The sequence below is a fragment of the Rhinolophus sinicus genome, chromosome X (assembly GCF_036562045.2).
Source record: "Rhinolophus sinicus isolate RSC01 chromosome X, ASM3656204v1, whole genome shotgun sequence".
In the NCBI taxonomy this organism is placed as follows: Eukaryota; Metazoa; Chordata; class Mammalia; order Chiroptera; family Rhinolophidae; genus Rhinolophus; species Rhinolophus sinicus.
Genome location: NC_133768.1, coordinates 97,165,761 through 97,188,833, shown reverse-complemented (window position 1 = coordinate 97,188,833; position 23,073 = coordinate 97,165,761). Strand labels below are relative to the sequence as shown.

The window sequence follows — 23,073 nt, the reverse complement described above, 5'->3', positions numbered from 1 at the left end:
GCTGGGCGGGGCGCCAGAGACCGCGAGTCCCGGGACGGGGAGGGGGCACCGGGGAAAGGCGGGGATGGACGCAAGGGGGAGGGGGAGGGGCGCGCGGATTACGCGCGAGATCTAACTTCCAGAAGCCGGTGGTCCTTTTTATTTATTTATTTATTTTTTAAATTTTAACGGAAGCCAAAAGAAATTTGCTTAAAACGTTAGAGAATCTCCTTCAAAAGCATGATTTTGAGCAGCTTAGATGCTTGAACCCATTTCCTGTTGCTTCAAATCTCTTTAAGAACTTTTTCAATCCTCAGCCGTGAGCTATTACAAAAGTACAAATATACAAAACCTAATTTTCTGAACTAAAAAATGTGTCCATTCTGTTTTCATGATTCATGCGACTTTTTGGGTTTTGTTCTAGATCTTCAGTATTCCTTCAATAGGAAAAGTTATACAAACAAGTTTTTAGACATTGTCAACAGCACAAACAATTAGAACAATGGAAACCAAATTCCTTGCATAGCTTCACCTTCCCCATCCCGCCCCCCTGTGATTAAGATTTCCTTTCCTGTATATACTTCCAGTACTGATATGTTGATACATTGCTTTTACCATGTCAATAATATCCACCTATCTCACTCTCTTTGATGACTGATTATTTCACCTATATATGTTGACTAAAAATGCTCAATAATTTATTTAACCAGTCCCCTATTGATGGACATTCTAAATGTTTCCAATTTTTCCTATGCCAAAAATTGTGGTAGTGACATCTTTGTACACATAAATTTACAAGTGACAGAAGGGTATGAATAATATGATCCCATCTTTATTTGTAAAAACAATCACGTAAACATATATTTAGTGTGCCAGGTCAAAAAGTTTTACTGATACATATGGTCGACCAAAAATGTTTATAGACACCAGGGCTCCATACAACATCGTGTGTTAATCTTGGAATTTTTTTTGCCAATACGATAGGCAATAATTGTGTCATATAATTTTAACTTGCGTTTTTAAAATTATCAGTGAAGCTGAGCGACTTTTCGAAATTTCTTAATTTTTCACTAGATTTATTGATCATAAAACATTAAAACAAATATACGGGGGGTGCCAAAAAATGTATACACATGACTTGTATTCATCTTTTGTTATAGGTATTTATTGAGTATTACAATTTTAATAGTTTTTTCCTTTCTTAAAATGTGTATACATTTTTTTGCACCCTCTGTATATTATGAGAAAAGTAAAAGCCTTAAGATCACAGCCCCCAGAAAGAAAGATTATTGACAGATTGGTATATGTGTTTTTATCAATTCTTTACATATATTGATAAGCAAGGCATATATACATATATCACACACAAATCATAAAACAGAAATGGAGTTATACAAACACACTACCCTGATGTTGCTTTAAACATAATATATCTTGTATATCTTTCCATATTGATACCTTAGGGGCTGTGAATTAATTATTCCTTGTGGATGGCCAATGATTGACTGATGGATATTTGGGTGGTTTTAAATTTTTCATGATCATAAATAATGTTGAAAACAATATTCTTGTATGCATATCTTTGTTTATTTCTTTGATATTTCCCTGCAATACATTTCTAGAGATGGAAATCTTGGATCAAAAAGTTTTCATCTGATTACTTTTAACAATAAGAGAATAAATGTATAAAGCAAAAATAAAAATAATTCATTTTTGGAAAAAGTTTTTTTTTCATCTGCTTAAGGATTCTGATACATATTGTCACACTGCCTTCCACACAGCTTATACTAATGTATCCATGAACACCCTCTACTTTTCCAATAATGGGCATGGATGTTCTTTTTAAGTCTTGGACATTCTGATAGCTGAAAAAGATATGTTTTAATTTGCATATTTGGATTCCTGGCAAGTTTAGACATCAATTATATGTGTATATATCTTTGTACATGTGTATGAAAGGAACTACTCTGTCAAAAGCTTTGCGGTCCTAATTTTAATCAGTATTTCCAATTCCTGTGTAAAAATGGTTGTACCAATTTGCACTCCTTCAGGCAATGTCTGAGGCTGTTTCTCTATACTCTCACCCATATTATTATATATTATTTTATTACCACTAATATAAAAGCAAGGCATTTAGTCCAATTATTTACATTTACTTATGTTTGACTACTGATGAGGCTGAGTATTTTGTTTATTGGTCATTCATAGTGGCATCAAAAGGAAGGAGGGCCAGTGGACTGGATGACTGGAAGGGAGATGGAGGGTTTACAACTAACAAGACTACTAGAGGGTCCTGGAGACCCCAGGGGCTTGGAAACAAACAGGAAAAGGAGAGTTAGTGAGCCTTCCTCTCTTTGCCCCGTGTCTCCCTGCTCCTCAAGCTGCCCAGATTCTGGCCCCTTTGCTCATTTTTATGTTAAAATTTTTACCTAAGGCAGGAAGAACAGCACAAACAGCCTGAAAATGACAAAATCTCAGGTGGCATGATGGCTCAGTTGGCTAGAGCATGGGTTCTCAACAACAAGGTTGCCGGTTCAATTCCCACATGGGATGGTGAGCTGTGCCCTCTGAAACTAGACTGAAGGACAATGACTTGGAACTGATGGACCCTGGAAGAACACACTGTTCCCCAATAAGAGTTAAAAAAATATTAAAAAAAAGAAAATGACAAAAATCTCAACCATAATCCTAGACGCATAGACAAAACAGCCTAAGGTAATGCATTAAGCAAAAGAAATCCTCCTCTCTCACACCACACTGAATATAAAATAGTAATAATAGGCCAAAATTATTATACAAGTCTTCTGGCTCTTCTTTCCCACAATGGAGTGCATATACCTGATTCTTCTATCTGAGTCACCCGCTCTTAATATACGTGGGAGGAATATATTTTTAACTGCTATATTGGTCTAGAGATAATAGATTTAAATTTAATCAGAGGCTTTTGTAGAAGACACTGAATTGAATACAGGTGTTTACCTCTTCAAAACAAATAGAAATAATTATTTAAAAGTGCAAAGTAAATTCATTCATAAAATTAGTGGAAGGGGTGAGGTAGTGGACCAAAGAGTTTGATAAATTCCTGGAATGAATGCAGATTAGCTCAAACTGAAGAATAAATCATAGTGGAGGGCACCACAGCCCAAATGAATCTCTGAAAAAGGCTGCAGCAGACGTGGAAGCCATTTTCATGGAAGACTATAATATAATCAAATCTTATTACCACTTTTCTATTTTAGTACTTTGTATAAAATTCCTCATTAATGAAAACCCAAACTTTCTTAGATTCCTTTCTAATGAGCATTAACTTTTGTTTTGGTTCTGTCCATTTCTCACAAATTTATTGTTTTCTAAAATGGTGGCTGGTTTGATCATTTCATTTCTTTGAGCCTCATTTTATCATCTGAACATCATAAACTTGATATGTGGCATAACCCAAGGCCATTCAGGTGTCAGAGAAGTATATGAATTAGAATTAGATTGAAACAACATTGCAGTGAATCATGTGTTTATATATGTTCACTTTCAGGAGCTGCCACTGATGGCATCAGGAATAACAAAATAGTTCCAGACCAGTCATAGCCACATGAGTTTTCTTGTTTCATAGCACATGGAAGGGCATTACAAACTCAGTAGCAGTTCGGATTGCCAGTGCAGCTGCTCCTTGACTCAGGTGGCAATGCTGGATCTAGGAGACAAAGACAGCGTTAATTGCTCCCCCCACCTCCACGCTGTGCACTTCCAGAAGTCTAAGGTATTCTCTCCCAAAGCACTGAGCTTGGCACTTTCTTTCCATTGCCACATAATTGGTGTGTCCCATCCCAACTTCACCTTTTCTCCAGTCACCCCCTAATTGAGTCCAGACCTTTCATCCTGATCATTGCAAAGAGATCCCTTTCTGGGGACAGCTGCATTCAGTGACCAAATTGCCCTACTAAGGTGTCTGGACCCAGAGGAAGTAGAGTCAGAAATTATTCCAGTGCTCAACAATATCAGATCCTAGGGGAGTGTGGAATGTTCATCAAATACTTTGACTATTGGCCCATTACCGGGTGACACAAGTTAAAAAGGTGCACCATTTGTCAAGCTGTAAATGGGTTGGAGAGCTGAAAGCGTGGTATAGGCAAGACTCACAGAAGCCACAATGGTGTGGTGGGAGTCAGCTGATGAGACCGGAACAGCAACATGTGACCTCAGAAAGTATCAAAGGTGATGAGATTATTGGTAGCAGTGAGGGAGACCGTCAAAGGTTGGATGTAGTCAATCTGTCAGGGCGAGAAGGATCAATGCTCTATGCAACGTGGCTTTCTTTATTGCAAGATAAACAGGCCAACTTTGGGCAAGAATAACAGTATTGACTTCTGCATCAGAAACAGAGTCCTTTACTTTGTGCCTAGTTCCTGATGGCAGATGTGTTGCCATGTCTGATGGCAACCTTGGCAGTACAGGCTTGATCAGCAGCTTGATTTTAGTTGGTCTCATCAGAGAACAGACCTTTACTGTGGACATCTCTGTGAGTGACCTAGGCAGCCCAATCAGCATTCACATTTTATTATCACAGTTTATGGTCCCAAAGAGAGGTGTCTTTAATCTGCCAGTCTTTCAAGTGGCAGATCCAATAGGTAGGCAGGCCATTGGCAACAGCCCCAGGGTCAGTGAAAATGTAACAAGTTTCATCAAGGGGCGGATTGGCCAAACTTATGAGAAGAGCCTTAAGTTCTGCCCATGGAGCACGAGTGTGATAACCCACAGTCAGGGTTGTTGATGTGATGCGCCAACCACCAGGACATCACCTATACAGTGGAAGCTTTGGACATCAGAGGATAAAGACACTCACACTAAATGCTGACACCCCCCTTACCACCACCCCCGCGCGTGCGAGGGCATGCGCGTACACACACACACACACACACACACACACACACACTGGTGGCAATAGCAGGGAACTTTGTCCAACTAGCACTTCTCTACTTGTGTCAGTGCCCTGAGTGGGAGACACTCCTCTGACATTTTATGAGCATTTATAGTACAAGCACTAAGCACATCAATTTCCTTATACATTTTACAACAACAGTATGTTGAATTGGCACAGAGGGCCCCATCCACAAGGTCCCCTGAACTGTTTTCTTTCACTGAGAGTTTTACTAAAACCCTATGAGTTGAATCCAGGCTCTTTTTGTTCCCTCTGAGAACACAGACCAAGGAATTTAACACCTGCACCTCAGAAACTAACAACAGCAGCTCTGGGCAGTTCCGGGCCTGGGGTGATCGAACAGGGGGAGGGGAGAGGTTTGCGAGAGGCCAGCCTAAGGAAATGGCTGGAGGCTTTTTCTCCTTTGTCTTCTAGCCCCAGGAGGTACATGCACATCTGCCTCCTCGGGTTTGTACCTCCCAGAGTTCCGTGGCTCAGGGGGTCTTCCTTTCTGCCTCCTCTAGTCCCACAGATCCGCCCTGGAGACCTAAAGGCCAGTGGGCACCTCTGTGCCTAGCTTCCTCTCCTGCCATATGACCGGGAAGGATGATGACACGGATGCATGTTTCCAAGTCATAAAAGTTCAAGTGCCTCCGCAGGAGAACTTGCATACTCTTTTTTTTGTTCTTTAAAGCAGCTGAAATCCTAGTAGAGGAAGATGGAGGGGGAGAGCAGCTGGGCATCAGTAAACAAGACTTTTCATTTATTTTTAAGTGGCTGCCCACTTGGGCTCAACAAATGAACTTCTAATGTTTTTCATTACCTAATGCTGTACATCCTCATTTCTGATACGTTTTTTTAGTTTTGGTGACTCCCTTGACTTACCAACCATAGTCATATTCTGTATAACCAGAGCTCCAGGGCTGGCTGTTCCATTGTCATGATAATGCCATTGTCATGATAAAACCCTCACTCAGCAGAGAGGGATTACAACTAAATTACCAAACTCAAAGAAAGAGATCAGATTTATGGTGGGGTGGGGGATGGGGGAATTGGAGGAAGGTGGTGAAAAGACACAAACTTCCAGTTATAAGATAAATAAGTACTAGGGATGGAATATACAGCATGATGTGTATAGTTACCACTGCTGTATGATATATAGGAAAGTTAAGAGAGTAAATCCTAAGAGTTGTCATTATAGGGAGAAAAAAATACCTTTTTCCATTTCTTTTTATTGTATCTACATGAGATGATGGATGTTAACTAAACTTATTGTTATAATCACTTCACAATATACAAAAGTCAAACCTTTACACCTGAAACTCATACAGTGATGTATGTCAATTATACCTCAATAAAACTGGAGAACTAAGGTACCCAACGGATGAATCTTATAACAAAGCCTGGATGAATTTTTCTGTGATAATTGAAAATGCCCTAGAGAATGGTGACTTCTGAAATGGAAAAGTAGGTGGTTGAGAGAAACTTGCCTAGAAGCTATATAACCTACATATGTGGATACCTTTCCCTTGCTATGGTAGCTACTGGTAGAAAGAGAGAGAGAGAGAGAGAGAGAGAGAGAGAGAGAGAGAGAGAGAGAACAGTGGGAAAGCCTTACTCCTTTTCACTTGCCCACCATTTGGGAAGGAACATTCTCTACTGGATCCCAGGAAGTCTTCTCATGTTACCTAATTTGGCTTGTGTGGGCCCTCATCCTTTCTCTTCCAGATATCCCTGTCTCTGTCAGCCTCCCATCCTTATATCCAAAACTGTCAAACACTATGCAAAATCTAAGATTTTATCCTACTTACAAACTAACAAGTTAGCCTGTGAGTGTTTCATGGATGCAGGCAGAAGACACAAAGCTACAGAATCAGAGACAAGACACTTTATTATTCACTGTAAAAGTAGGAGCCTGAGTGTTTGCATGTTTGTGCCAGTCCCCCTACACCCAAGTCCCATGGGGGTGATGCAAAGGGCCCATCATGGGTGCCTGTACACACAGTGGACTGTGTTGTAGAAGAGACTGAGTTTTGGGGTTCACTGCTTTTATAACAAGCAGAAGGGATCCTGTTCTTTGGGGGTGAGACGGTGTGTCACTCAAGGTGAGAAATGACCAGGGTAAAAAGCAGTTAGGGTCTTACCCAGCAAGTTTGTGCAGGGACACAAACAGTCCATGGTGAATCGCCTTTCCTAACAGACACAGACCAGGAGAAAATATTGCAAATCACATACAGCAGGTCCTCAAATAACATTGTTTTATTCAACATTGTTTTGTTGTAAAGTTGATGAGAAAAAAAAAATGAATTCCCACCCCGGGGCCACTGTCTGCGTGGAGTTTGTATGTTCTCCCCATGTCTACATGGGTTGTCTCTGGGGACTGGTTTCCTCCCACATCACAAAGATGTGCACGTGAGCTGACTTGGCGTGTCTGAATTGTCTTAGTCGGAGTGTGAGTGTGTGTGATGCCCCCTGCAATGGAAGGGTATCATATCCAGGGTGGATACCGCCTTGTGCCCTGAGCTGCCAGAAGATGCTCTGGCCACCTGTTACCTTGAACTGGAATAAGTGGGTTGGAAAATCATGATCTTACTTATTTTTATTCATCTCTCTTAAATGTATATATAGCTCACATTTGTTTCAGTGTTTCACTCTAAGAGTGTTTTGGGTCTTTATTTAAAAGTTTGATGATGTTTTTGTGACCAGAAATATGTTGTTGAACTTAAATCATGTTTATATCAATTAGCCTATGATAAAATTAGTTTCCTTATATGTCATTTCACTTAAAGTCTCAGTTTCCAAGAACCTACTGATTATGTCAAGTGAAGGCTTACTGTATCTGACAACGGACTTGTACCCAGAATATATAAAGAACTTTCAAAACAACAGTAAAAGAACAACCTATTTTAAAGTGAACAAAAGACTTGAACACATGCTTCACAAAAGAGAATACACATATGGAAAATAAACACATGAAAAGATGTTCAATATCTTTCCATTAGGAAAATGCAAATTCAAACAACCATTAGATACCACTACAGGTAGCCATCTTCTCATTGTATCCTCACATGACCGGAGAGCAGAGAGAAAGCAAGCAAGCTCTATCCTGTCTCTTCTTCTTTTTTTATTCTGATGCCACAAAATAAAAATTTAATAGGAATGTAAACTAGCCATGTCTATTAGTATGTCTTTATTTTTACAAATTCTTACCCCCCCTTTTTCCACCTCCTCCCGCCCACTCGAGTTCCCCTGTTGTTTCTCAGTCTAGTTGTGTAGGAGACAACTACCTGGCCCATGGTGGTATTGTGAGCCTTGTGCTCCCGCCGGCTGAGGCACTCAGTCGCTCACAGCAGCTCATGCTGGCCACTCATGCTGGCCGCTGGCCGCTCATGGCGGCACACAGTAGCCTGTGGCAACACTCAGCAGCCCAGGGCAACCCAGCTCCAGGGAGAGCTGTTGTTCACAATCTTAGCTGTAGAGGGCACAGCTCACTGGCCCATGTGGGAATAGAACCGGAGGCCTTCGCATTAAGAGCACAATGTTCATACCACCTGAGCCACCAGGCCGGCCCCTATTTTTCCAAATTCGGATAGAGCGAAACTTTTATATACCCTGAAACTAGAATAATATCTATAGAACTTTAGAAAAAAGAGTTTGAGAAAATATGGATGCGTTTCTTCTCAAATTTTAAAAATGATTTCCTGTGCCTAAGCTGAGCAGATTGGAAAGATAAAATAGAAAACGTCTACCCCAAGATCTAAGACTAAGGACTTAAATTCCTTCAAGTGCTGTGGTGTTTAACTTCCCCCAAAGGCACAATAGTTTGAAATTTTACATCAGTGACATCAGAGAGGGGCCCCACTCCTGTGGTTGTCAGTCTTCTGCATTGATGTGCTTTGCAATGGTGTTCAGCAGGATATTTGAAGTTCCTTCATAGATTGTACCAATCTTTGCATCTCGGAAGTATTTTTCTATGGGGTGTAGCCTATGCCTCCCATCCACTCAATACACTTACTAGTTGTTAGTCCTGCAACTTCTGATGCATAGTATTTGGCCATAGATGCTTCTTTTAAGAATGGCTTGCCGGCTTCTAAAAGCCTAGCAGCGTTGTACGTTGGCAATCATGTAGCTTCCAGCTGGGTGGCCATGTGAGCCACTTGGTGTTGAAGCCCCTGAAAGTCAAATATTCTTTTGCCAAATTGTATCCTTTCTTTAAGATATGGAATAGTGTAGTCAAAACATCCTTGAGCCAGTCCCAGCATCTGTGCAACAATTCCTATTCTACTTTTATTAAGGCTCCCTATGGCATTCGTATAGCCATATCCAATGTGTCCCAGGATATTGGTTTCCGGAACCCTGGTATTTTCAAATGTTAATGGGCAGGTGGAAGAAGCTCTGATCCCCATTTTGTTTTCTGCTTTCTCTATGTGCAGGCCTTCAGTATAGCGATCTACTATGAAGCAGGTGATTCCTTTATACCCCATGGTGGGATCTACATTAGCCATCACCAGGAAGAGCCCTGCATACTCGGCATTGGTAATCCATATCTTTGACCCATTGATGACATAATAATTTCCCTTTTTTATCAGCTCTGGTCTTCAAAGCAAATGGATTGCTACCTGCTCCAGCCTCTGAAAGGCAGAAACTTCCTATTTTTTCTGTAGCTAGCTTGGTCAAATAGGTAGCATTTTGTTCTTCTGTTCCATGTTTTCTAAACAGCTCATTAATTACTGTGTTCTGGATGTCACATATCAAAGTCACAGATACATCAACTTTGGCTGATTCCTCTATCACTAGGACAGAGGAAAAAAAATGAAGCTCTTGTTTCTCCATATTTTGTTTCAAGGTCAATAACCATCAACCCCTGTTGAAATAATCTTTGTATTAGTGATGTCTCCATGTTTGAATTTTCATCCATTGTTGAAACCAAAGGAGCAACTTGTTTCTGGGCAAAATTTTTAACTGTGCTCTTTATCATCATCTCCTCATCTGTAAGTGTCTGCAGGAGGGCGCAGGGTAGCCCATCGTATGTTATATTGAGTACATCTTCTGACTGGGAAGATTGTAGGACACGAGGAGGAGTTCTCCAAGAAGACAGGCAAGTTGGGAAGTTTCTTCTTAGCAGCGTGCAGCCGTGCAATAGTCGTACGGCAGCACCCTCCATTGCAGCCGCAGGCCCGGAGGCGTCGCTGATTACTCGAAATCTCTCCTCTCTCTTCTTCTTTTATTGACATTCAGTATTTTTTACATTAATTTCAGGTGTACCACGTAGTGGTTAGACATTGATATAATTTAAGAAGTGATCCCCCTGGCTAGTACCCACCTGGCACTATACATAGTAATTATCATATTAATGACTATATTCTCTATGCTTTACTTTGATCCCCATGACTATTTTGTAACTGCTAATTTGTATTTCTTAATCTCTCCCCCTTTTTCAACCACCCCCCAACCCTGCCCATATGGCAACCATCAAAATTTTGTCTGTATCTATGGTGTGTTTCTGTTTTGATTGTTTGCTTTGTTCTTTAGATTCCACATATAAGCAAAATCACATTGCATCTGTCTGACATACTCTACTCAGTACACTACCCTGCAGGTACATCCATACCACTGCAGATGGCAAGAACCCATTCCCTTCCATGGCTGAGCAGTATTTCTATATGTAGCACCTCCTCTTTAGCCATTCATCCATCGATGAACACCCAGGCTGCCTCTACATCTTGGCCATTGTAAACAATGTTGCAATGAACACATGGATGCACACGTCATCTTTTTAAAAATTAATTAATTAATTTATTAATTTATTTATTTTTTAATTTATTTTTTAAATTTATTGGGGTGACAATTGTTAGTAAAATTACATAGATTTCAGGTGTACAATTCTGTATTACATCACCTATAAATCCCATTGTGTGTTCACCACCCAGAGTCAGTTCTCCTTCCATCACCATATATTTGATTGCACACGTAATCTTGAAGTAGCATTTGGATTTCTTTGGATAAATATCTGTGAGGACAGAACCCCAGAAAGTAGTTTCCAGGCTCTCGGCCTCACATAGACAGGTGCTGGCTCAGGTAGTAAATGGCCATCAACTGTGATTGTATGGCCATCAGCTGTGGCTAGTTGGCCGTCAGCTGTAACCAGTGAGCCATTGGCCACTAATATAACTGCTGTGGCTGCGCTAGAAAAGAAGAGAAGAGAAAGAATGGGGGCTAGCAAGAAGATGGTGGCTGCCTGGCAAGAGCGGATTGCAGAGAGGCGGATGCCGCCAGAGAGAATATAGTGGTATGACTCCCCTACTTATGGCTCCGTGGGTGTTCCTTTTTGGCCTCACCATGTCCTGCGTTCTTGTATGGGGAGAGGGAGCAGAGACCCCGCAGGCCTCCCTGCATGACAAATGGCACAGCGAGCAGGGTCCCCCGCACGACAGGGGGCTAGCAAGAAGATGGTGACTGAGCCTGCAAGCGGTGCAGTGAGGGTTGCGAACAGTGTGGCTCCTGCTTCCTGCTTCTCCAACCCAGCCGCCAGCGAGAATATAGTGGTATGACTCCCCTACCTATGGCTCCATGGGTGTTCCTTTTTGGCCTCACCATATCCTGCGTTCTTGTGTGGGGAGCAGGAGATGAAACCCCGCAGGCCACCTCGCATGACAAATGGTGCAGTGAGCAGGGTCTCCCGCATGACAATATCCAGAAGTGGGATTATTGGGTCCTTCTTTGTCTCTTGTTATAGCCTTTGTTTTAAAGTCTATTTTGTCTGGTATAAGTATTGCTACCCCAGATTTTTTTGTTTGTTTGTTTCTGTGGGGACAGAGCCCCAGAGAGCAGTTTCCAGGCTCTTGGCCTCATGTGAAGGGGTACTGGCTCGGGTAGTGGATGGCCGTCAGCTGTGGCTAGTTGTCTGTCAGCAGTAACCAGTGAGCCATTGGCCACTAATATAACTTCTGTGGCTACGCTACCAGAAAAAATGGGGGCTAGCAAGAAGGTGGTGGTGGATGGGCTGGCAAGCACCGATTGCAGTTAGCATGGTGGAGTGTGGGTTGCGGATTGCAGAGAAGTGGACAGCAGGTTGCAGACAGTGTGGCTCCTGCCTCCTGTGTCTCCAACACAGCCGCCAGCGAGAATATAGTGGCATGACTCCTGTATCTATGGCTCCGTGGGTGTTCCTTTTTGGCCTCACCATATCCTGCGTTCTTATGTGGGGAGTGGGAGCAGAGACCCCGCAGGCCACCCCACACGACAGTGGCCTTCTCAAAAGACAAAACTTAAGTAATGGAGAGATCAGTGTTTGCTAGAGGGTAGTATTGGGGGAGGCTGTAACTACAATGCCATTAGAGGAATATATAACACCTTGGAAAGATCTTTAAAGATTTTGTTACAAAGTAGAAACAAGATAGTATGTAGAGAAAAACTACATTTAAAATTTTATATACATTCAGGTAGAGAGGAAAAATAATGTAAACGAAAATGCCATAATGTTCTGCGTGGTTATCTGAGGTATGGGATATCAGGTGATTTTTATTTTCTACTATTGGTTTATTTGTATTTTCCAAATGTTCAACACTTGTAATAAGAAAGAGGTGATTAGAATTTACTAAACTAGAGCAGCTTTGCCCCCTGGTGGCTCATTCAGTAGTTGTCTGCCTTTAGTCTGAGGGAAGAATGTTGTTCACTCACATGCCACTGCAGGCCTTAATTCTAAAGCAGAACTTTCAAGATTCACAGATCCTTTGGTAGGACAAGTGGTTGTGTCCTAGAGGAGTGGTCTCATGGAACTTTGTTTCCTTTGACTGTATGATGATAATATGCTCTAAGCTGACGTAAGACACAGAGAAACACCAACAGCAAGAAGAAGAAAATAGGTTCCAGGATCAGCTGGGCACCATTAATAGAGTTAAAGGCAAGTCACATAATAAGAAGATATTTACAATATCCAACAAAAATTTGTGTCTAATGTATATAAATAATTCTTTCAAAAATAATTATAAATAACAAAAGACTGGAAAAGAGTAGAAACATGAAAAAAAGATGTGAGGTGTTTCCAAATGGCCAATAAACATGAAAAAATACTTAGCTTCATTACTCATCAGGGGAATGCAAATTAAAACCACAATGTGATACCACCACATACCCACAAGAATGGCTAGATTGAACACAACAAAAAACACCAGTTGTTTGTGAGAATGTGGAGCAGCCAGAATTCTCATACTCTGATGGTGAGAGTATAAATTTGTGCACTTATGAAAACTGTTTGGAAAATCTGAACAAATGCATTCCATATAATCCAGCAATTCTACTTCAATGTCTATACCTAACAAATACATGTATATGTTTACCAATAGACATATTCAAGAATATTCATAGCAGCACACTTTGTAATAGTACCAAACAGGAAACTTACCCAATTGCCCGTGAAAAAGTAGAATGAATACGTAGATAAATTGTATTTAATCACATAATGGAATACTAAACAGCATGAAGATAAATGGACAGTGTGGGAACAGAGCCCCAGAAAGCAGTTTCCAGGCTCTCGGCCACACATAGAAAGGTGCTGGCTCAGGTAGTAGATGGTCATCAGCTGTGACTAGTTGGCCATCGGCTGTTACCAATTAGCCATTAGCCACTGATATAACTGCCGCGGCTAAGCTAGCAAAGGGTGGTGTAGTGGCGTGGCATGGTGGAGTGTGGATTATGGATTGCAGAGAGGCAGATTGCAGCTAGCAAGTGAGGGTGGTTGGCAGAGACAAGTGGACAGCGGGTTGCGGATCGTGTGGCGCCAGTGAGACTATAGTGGTATGACTCCCCTATCTATGGCTCCGCGGGTGTTCCTTTTTGGCCTCACCATATCCTGCGTTCTTGTGTGGGGAGCGGGACTAGAGACCCAACCTGACACCCTGCATGACAGACAGGATATGAATCACAAAAGATGACAAATGTATAAGAATACATATCATCTGATTCTATTTCTATAAAGGTAAAAAACATGCAAAATTATTGTTAGAAGTCAGAATAGTGGTTACTATCAATGTGTAGTGACTGGAAGGAGGCCCAAGTGGGACTTCTGAGGCGCTGGTAATATGCTGTTTTTCAGTCTGGGGCCTGCTTATACAGACGGGCTCAAGTTTTGAAAATTTATGGACTGTACTCTTAAGATTTGTGCTCTTTTCTGTGTGTCTGTTGTGAAGCAAGTAAACATTTTTTTAAACCTAAAGGAAATGTAAAATAATAAGGTGAATTTTTATCTTGTCTCTGGAAAAAAATTTTAAGTAAAAGTATAATGACAACTGAGAAAGAAAACACTAATAGTTTTGATGAACTAACATTTTGAAATATGTATATGTCAAAATAAATTTAATGAAAGAAATCGAGAAAGTCTTCCAGAACATTACAAATGTTTACTGTGTTCAATTAACAAAGACTCATATAAATAGATTTTCTTTACCAGGAAAAACTATGCAAAGGTAATTAACAGATTATGAGGAAAGATGAAAGAAAAATAATAAGGAAAATATAAAAAAGGCTACACCTCATTGGCAAAGAAATGGAAATAGAAGTGAATTATTAGATAGTCTTTTTGCTCACCAGATACAATAGTTATCACATGATAATTACTTTTAGTGGGGGATATAATGATATGAGCTGTCTTATGCTCCATTATTAGCAGAAGTGGAAATTGATATAACTGTTTTAGAAAGCAACCTGAGAAAATCTGTCAAAAGTCTGGAGAATGTTCATGCCTTTGATACAATTCAATTTCTAGAAATCTAACCTCAAGTATGAGCACAAAAGCAGATGAACATATATAGAGAAATGTTTGTTACAATATTCCTTAAAATTTCTAAAAGAATTAGAAACAAATTAATATTGTCCAACTTGGGAATGTTTGCTATATTATGGTGTATCCATATACTTAGCTATGCAAACATTAAAAATTGTATTTTGTCAGAAATTTTTAGCAATATGGGATAAATATGATACAGAATTATTGAAAAGAGCTGGACACAAAACCATGTCAAATTGTAACTATGTGTAACATATGTGTGGGTATTTGTATATATATATGTATGTATATATATATATGTATATATATATAAAATATTATACATATTATGTATGTATACTGGGGGTGCCAAAAATGTATACAAGTGGATGCTTTGGTCAACGTTGCTCAAGCAGCAGTTTGCCATAATCAGAGGTGTCTGCACGCTGATGGTAACCAGTTTGAGCACCTCTTGTAATTGCAGAAGTCAAACGTGACTTGTATTCATCTTTTGTTATCAGAATATATTGAGTATTACAGTTTTAATACAGTTTTCCTTAAAATGTGTATACATTTTTTGGCACCCTGTGTATGTCCATATATAATATACACATTATATTACATATTATATATTATGCATACATATTATATATACATATATATACCTATACATATATTTATATATTGAAAGAGAAACTGAAAGAGGGAAAGAACGAAAAATGTTAACATTATGTGGTATATCAGTTTGTTAGGGCTGCCATAACAAAATACCACAGACTGGGTGGCTTAAACAAGAAAAATTTATTTCCTGAGTTCTGGAGGTTAGAAGTCAGAGACGAAGGTGTCAGTAGGGTTGCTTCCTTCTGAGGCTTCTCTCCTTGGCTAGCACATGGCCACCTTCTTGTTGTGTACTCACATGATCTTCCCTCTGTGCAAACGCATCCCTGATGTCTCTGTGTGTGTCCAGAATCCTTCTTCTAAGGATCCTTCTTCAAGTCAAATTGGGTTAAGGCCCACTTTAATGATCACATTTAACCTTAAGCAAGTCTTTAAAGGCCCTTTCTCAGAAGAATACAGTCACATTATGAGAGGATTAGGACTTCAACATATGAATTTGGGGGCAGAGACAATTCCGCCCATAACACATAGGTCCCGAGTTTTGTACCAAATACAGTGAGGAACACAGGGGCAGTAAACGCCAAATGTGAGAAGGCTCAGGCAGAGCGGAGGGAGGAGTGCCTTGATCATCCCCTGGAGGTCGGTGCAACCATTAACACAAAGGGGAGAAGCAAGGGGAAGGGTCCCTGAGAAACGATCAAAGACGCAATCATCACCTCAGAGTCACATGGCTTTTTTTATTTTCTACAAACAATTGCATAATCATGCCTGTGTGAAACATATGTAGGAAGGGAAAACAAAACTAATGTATTTAGAATTTACTATCGCTTCTCGGCCTTTTGGCTAAGATCAAGTGTAGAATTTACTAAAACAGAGCAGCTGTTGCCCCCTGGTGGCTCATTCAGTAATTGTGTGTTTTGGGGTGAGTAAATAATGGCTCCCCCACTCAAACTGCAGAGCAGGGATTGCTGCAGTGTTAATCTCAGGGCTCAAACTAAGGCTCACCATATCTCTGAGTACAATAAGCGTTCTGAAATTCTAAATGTACCCATTCTGATCATGTGATAATATGTTCTCAGCTGCTGTAAGACAGAGAAACACCAACAGCAGAAAGAGGAAAAGAGGTTCAGCTGAGCACTTCCGACAGGGCCTCTGCAATCGCAGGGCTAAAGAGGGCCAGTGATTGGAATTGCGGTGGGCAGCTCGGGGTTGGGGAAGAGGGTGCCCACTGAAGTGGGAGTGCAGGGGCAAAATGGATTTAGTGACTCTCTGTGGGGGATCAATAAGAGGGTGAACATGAAGAGGACTCAGGATGAGTGGGGGAAAGGTGGTACAACCAGCAAGAGGGTCACAATGAGCAGAGTACAGGGAAGATGAGCAGGTCAGTTGTGGGCCAGCAGTGACAGAATCAAGCCAGGCAACCAGAACCTTCTTATAGACATGTTCTACCTCATTATAATATCAAGACCACCCCCCCCACCATCTCCAAGTTCTTAGGGTCCCATGGTTTCCTCTTGAGGATCCCCGAGAGGCTCTAGAATTTTCTATATATACAGGTTTCCCAGCTGACTTTTCCTTATTCACTGAGTGTAACAGGGAATGGGCAGCACTGGGCCTGGGCCTGAGATTGGGACAACCAGTACCTTAGGACGCTTGGATAGTCTGGTTTGACCAGGGAGAGAACTATAAAGATGGAAAGGGGGAGAACTCATTGACATAGGAGCACTCACTCATGACTCAGAGTTTAATGTCCTGGCAAGGATCCATGGAGCCAGTACTAATATGCTCCTGGGATGGCCACTTGAGGCTGGGGAACTGGGGCATGAGGAGGACAAACAATGGCCACAATAGATGAAGTGAACGTGCTAGAACTGATTAGATATTGGGAAAGGAGTCAGAAAATTCAAAGTGTCATGGATGTAGCAATGTTAGAATAGAATTACAATGTAAGCCCAGATATACTGCCACCTTGTGTTCCCTGGGAAGGCTCAGAAGACATTCTTTCACCAAGAATGCACTGGTGAGCAGGGGCACCAGCTTCTTTAAGGTCAACAGTGGTTGATCTTCTGTAGACCAGGATTGACAGTAGGAGATGCTGTGATGGAACTGGGCCCTCCAGTATCAATGAAGATGATAGTAGTCTGGTATAGGAGAAACCAATGATGATATTGAACTGACCTAGGCAAGAGTGAAGCAATTACCATAGTGGGCCATGTTATGGGCTGAATCATGCCTCCCCAATTCACATGTTGAAGCCCTAACCCCCTGTACCTCCAAATGTGACTATATTATTAGAGATAGGGTCTTTAAAGATATAATCAAGGTAAAAGGAGGTCATGTGGGGAGGGCCCTAATCCAATATGTCTGGTATCCTTTACAAGAAGAGGGGATGAGGACACGGAGGGAAGACACTGGGAGAAGACAGCCATCTATAAGCCAAAGAGAAAGGCCTCAGCAGGAGCCAACCCTGCCAACACCTTGATTTTGGACTTCTAGCCTCCAGAACTGTGAAAAATAAATGTCTGTTGTTTAAGCGCCCCAGTCTGAGGTACTTTGTTATTGTAGTCTGAGCAGACTTATACAGGACACAAAGTTGGAGTAGCAACCAGAATACCTTGACTTGGCAGAAATCTATAGTAATGGTTAATAGGTATTGTATTCTTAGGGACAAGAGACATGGGCAGCCAAATAGGGTAACAATTGACTTGTATACTCCCTAGAAATTTACAGCTGGGGAGCAAAAGGCTAATGTCAGCCACTGCAATAGAAAATCATGATCCTTTATCCAGTTTCCAATTTAAATTGCTTCATAGATCCAGAGTCCAGCAATTGAAGGGAAGGCTGGGTGCCCTTCGAGAAGAAATCCACAATGCCACTGAAAATATGTAATAACAAATATTCCCCCAGTGCTTTCCCAAAGACGCCACTTACATTCCACTTACATTCAGTTATACTGAAAAGGAGGTTGAAACAAGCTGGTCATTCACCAAGGCCAGTACTCATAGGCAACAGAAGAGAGAGAAGCTAAAGATGGAGACAGGACAGTAGTAAGTTGCTACTGGACAGTAGTATGTTGGACTGGGTGTGTGCCACCCAAATTTATGTTGAAGCCCCACACCCCCTCGCAATTCTCAATGTGATGGAATCCAGAGGTATGGCCTTTGGGAGGTAGTTAGAGTTAGATTTGCTCACGAGGGTGGAGCCTCCATGATGGGATTAATGCCCTATGGAAAGAGAAAGAAACATGAGTCTCTCTCTCCCTCCCAAGAAAAGGCCATGTGAGACCATAACCAGGAAGAGAGCCCTCATCAAGAACTTGGTCATGCTGATCTTGGAGTTCTAACCTCCAGAACCTTGAGAAATAAATGTCTGTTGTTTAAGTCATCTAGTCTATGGTATTTGTTGTAGCAGCCTGAACTGACTAAGACATATGTCAGAGTTAGAAAAGTCATCAGCAGTGAGTATCCAGAAGCCAGGAGAGTAGAAGCAGACATAATTCTGGTCAATTTTGTCACCCAACTGTTTAAGCTTGACATGTAATAACTTTAAAGAATATTTGCATGAATTTCTGGGTGCTTGGTAGAATACTAAAGGAATCTAAAGGTGTCTGGGGACATCCTTGTCTTTTGGGGGACTGATATCAAGGGAGGACACATCCTTTTCTACCACTGATCTCTTGGTTCCCGTCAATAGCAGAATCCTGGACTGTATACACTTGAGTGTTGATCCTCATTTGTAGTCCTTCTGGTTTTACATTTTTTTATTGGAATGATGCCATACTCTATGGTGATGCAACTAGCTAAGAAGTAACATCATTTAATAAAACTACCTTGTTACTTTAAAATGCAAGGAGCTGAAGAAAATGGATACCTTTAGCATTAAGAGGATTTGGAGCTGGGCTGCCGTGAGCAGCTGGAGGTTGGCGTGAGCTACCGTGGGCTGCTGTGTGCTGCCATGAGTGGCCAGTGGCCAGCGTGAGTGGCTGGCAGCCGGCAAGAGCTGCCGTGAGCTGCTGTGATCGGCCGACTGAGGACTGGTGACTGACTGCCTCAGCGAGGGGGGGGGGGGGTGCAAGGCTCATAATACCAGCATGGGCCAGGGAGCTGTGTCCTACACAACTAGACTGAGAAACAATGGCTTGAACCAGAGTGATGGGGGGGAGGCAGAAGGGGGGGGAAATCTGGAAAAAAAAGAGGTTTTGGATTGACCAATGTTTTCATCAAAGGAAAAGAGATTATAAATAGTGGCCATACCATTTTTGCAAATTCATATCAACCTGATAAGGTTTTATTGCATTTCTTAGCACCCACCTTTCAATATAGGAAACCTTCAGGCCTAGTAAATCCCAATGAGACAATCTTAGCATTGCTCTGGCAGCACCTGTAAGACTCAACTAGTTTAAAGCATGGTGTGGCTCCTGGTTCAAAATCTTCATAAATGAATGCTGAGTGTTTGCTGCTATTCATTATGAGAATGCTCTTAAGAAAGGAATTTTAGTACTGACATTAATGGAATTCCTGTAAGTACTTTAGTAAGTCATAACCCATGCAGCAGGCACTTAGCAAGAAGCTTAGGGTACAGATTTCTTTCTCTTCTAGGACTACAATCACCATCTGTTTAAGATTATTGCTGTCTATCATTAAACAGAGTTTCATTCTGTACATAAACTGATTTTTTAAACCTACCAACTCAATACTGAGTTATGCCCTTATACTGAGGTGAAAGCTTCGTGGGAAGCATTTCTGTCAGATCTCAGGGCAAGGCCCAGTTGACTGCAGTGGGACCATACAGACTGAGAATCTGAGATGTGAGCTGGAGTCTTCCTACGAGGAGCAGGGACAGGCATTGAGGGGCAGATACAGCTGTGGAGTCCCAGGCAAGCAGGCCGCTCTAGGTTCGGGTGTGTGGTCAGAGTGCATTGAGGGGTTCCAACCTGAAGAGACAAGAAACATATTGACAGAGCAGGGAATGAACCAGAACCTCCGCAGGGTTATTCTGAGGAAACAATCCCCTGCTAGCTAAAAGGGTGTGTGTGAAATACCGGGACCTGAGACTTATGGTGGGCACCTTTGAGTTTCCCCTGGAATCTCACTGCTACTATATGATGATGCCTTCGCCCCCCCCCCTCTCCCTGACACACACATGTAAAGAAGCCCAATGTAGAGGAAGGAACATAGCTTTTAGAGCAGACCTGGGTACAAATCATGGTTCTGTCATTTATTTACCTGCTGCGTAACATGGAAAACATTATTTGCCCTCTCTGATCTTCAAGTACCTCATCTATAAAATAGGAGTAATAAGAGTACCTTAATAAAGAGTACCTTAATAGGGGTAATAAGAGTACCAATAATAAAGTTATTGGATGTTTTTAGGATTAACAGAGGCAATGAATGTGTAACAAGTTTATTGAGTTGCCTCAGTTCATTGAGGATATATACACAAAAGGGTTTCATTTTATTTATTTCATAGTTCCCAGGAGATATCCCTCAACTGCACTGTACCCCTGATAGAAGCGTAATACCACATTCCACTAAGGTATGAAGTTTTGCCCCCATTCTGTGGTAATTTTTGCCAAGATGATGGGCCTCAATCTTATCTACCATTTTGGGACAATTCTGGGGCTTGCAGACAAACGTTATATATATATATATGTTACCTACTCAAGAATCAGGAAAAGAAGGGGGGCCTTTCCTAGCACTCTCTCCACCTGGCAGTCCCCCAGGCCTCCATTTCTTCCACGGTATTTTCCTCTATGCCCCAGCAGCATCAGGCACAGTGCCAGTGTGGTAGCTTTGCAACTTTCAGAGAAAAGCTAGACACCAGTTCCCATTTTAATAAGATGGTGGGTCACTTCCTGCGACCTCTGTTTGTTTGTTTTTTGTTTTTTTAATTTATTGGGGTGACAATTGTTAGTAAAATTACATAGATTTCAGGTGCACAATTCTGTATTACATGATCTATAAATCCCATTGTGTGTTCATCACCCACTGTCAGTTCTCCTTCCATCACCATATATTTGATCTCCCTTACCCTCATCTCCCACCCCCACCCCCCACCCCCCTTACCCTCTGGCAACCACTAAACTATTGTCTGTGTCTATGAGTTTCTGTTTCTCATTTGTTTGTCTTGTTCTTTTGTTGTTTTGGTTTATATACCACATATCAGTGAAATCACATGGTTCTCTGCTTTTTCTGTCTGACTTATTTCGCTCAGCATTACACTCTCAAGATCCATCCATGTTGTCACAAATGTTCCTATATCATCTTTTCTTACCGCCGAATAGTATTCCATTGTGTATATATACCACAACTTCTTTATCCATTCATCTATCGAAGGACATTTTGGTTGTTTCCATGTCTTGGCCACCGTAAACAAAGCTGCAATGAACATTGGAGCACACGTGTCTTTATCTCTAAATGTTTTCAGATTTCTTGGGTAGATACCCAGGAGAGGGATTGCTGGGTCATATGGCAATTCTATTCGTAATTTTTTGAGGAACCTCCACACTGCCTTCCATAACGGCTGCACCAGTCTGCATTCCCACCAACAGTGTATGAGGGTTCCTTTTTCTCCACAGCCTATCCAACATTTGTTACTATTTGTCTTGTTGATGATAGCCATTCTGACTGAGGGGAGGTGATATCTCATTGTGGTTTTGATTTGCATTTCTCTGATGATTAGTGATGTTGAGCATTTTTTCATATGTCTATTTGCCATTTGTATGTCCTCTTTGGAGAAATGTCTCTTCAGGTCCTCTGCCCATTTTTCAATTGGGTTGTTTCTTTGTTTTTTTTGTTGAGTTGCATGAGTTCCTTGTATATTCTGGATACTAGCCCCTTATCGGAGGCACTGTTTGCAAAAATCTTCTCCCATTCAGTTGGTGGCCTCTTTATTTTGTCAATGGTTTCTTTTGCTGTGCAGAAGCTTTTAAGTTTCATATAGTCCCATTCGTTTATTTTAGCTTTTACTTCCATTGCCTTTGGAGTCAAGTTCATAAAATGCTCTTTGAACCCAAGGTCCATAAGTTTAGTACCTATGTTTTCTTCTATGCAGTTTATTGTGTCAGGTCTTATGCTTAAGTCTTTGATCCATTTTGAATTAACTTTGGTACATGGTGACAAATAGCAGTCCAGTTTCATTCTTTTGCACGTGGCTATCCAATTCTCCCAGCACCATTTATTGAAGAGGCTGTCTTTGCTCCATTGTATGTTTTAGCTTCTTTGTCAAAAATTATCTGTCCATATTTATGTGGTTTTATTTCTGGGTTCTCAATTCTATTCCATTGGTCTATGTGTCTGTTTTTCTGCCAATACCATGCTGTTTTGATTATTGTAGCCCTGTAGTACAAGCCAAAGTCAGGAAGTGTGATACCTCCATTATTGTTCTTTTTCTTAAGATTGCTTTGGCTATTCGGGGTCTTTTGTGGTTCCAAACAAATCTGATGATTTTTTGTTCTATTTCTTTAAAATATGCCATTGGGATTTTGATGGGGATTGCATTGAATCTGTATATTGCTTTGGGTAATATGGCCATTTTAACTATGTTGATTCTTCCAATCCATGAGCACGGAATGTCTTTCCATTTCTTTGTGTCTTCTTCAATTTCTTTCAAAAAAGTCTTATAGTTTTCAGCATATAGGTCTTTCACATCCTTGGTTAAGTTTATTCCTAGGTATTTTATTCTTTTTGCTGCAATTGCAAAAGGAATTGTTTTTTGTATTTCTTTTTCTGAGATTTCATTGTTAGTATATAGGAAGGCAATGGACTTTTGTGCGTTGATTTTGTAGCCAGCAACTTTACTG

General features: G+C 41.1%; 2 pseudogenes; one reads left to right on the top strand and one right to left on the bottom strand.

The window, feature by feature from the left end:
* Nucleotides 1–8,701: 8,701 nt before the first annotated feature.
* On the bottom strand, nucleotides 8,702–10,073 carry LOC109437921 (short/branched chain specific acyl-CoA dehydrogenase, mitochondrial; annotated as a pseudogene).
* A 6,022-nt stretch (nucleotides 10,074–16,095) lies between these two features.
* Nucleotides 16,096–16,271, top strand: LOC141569808 (U2 spliceosomal RNA; annotated as a pseudogene).
* The last annotated feature ends 6,802 nt before the right edge of the window (nucleotides 16,272–23,073 follow it).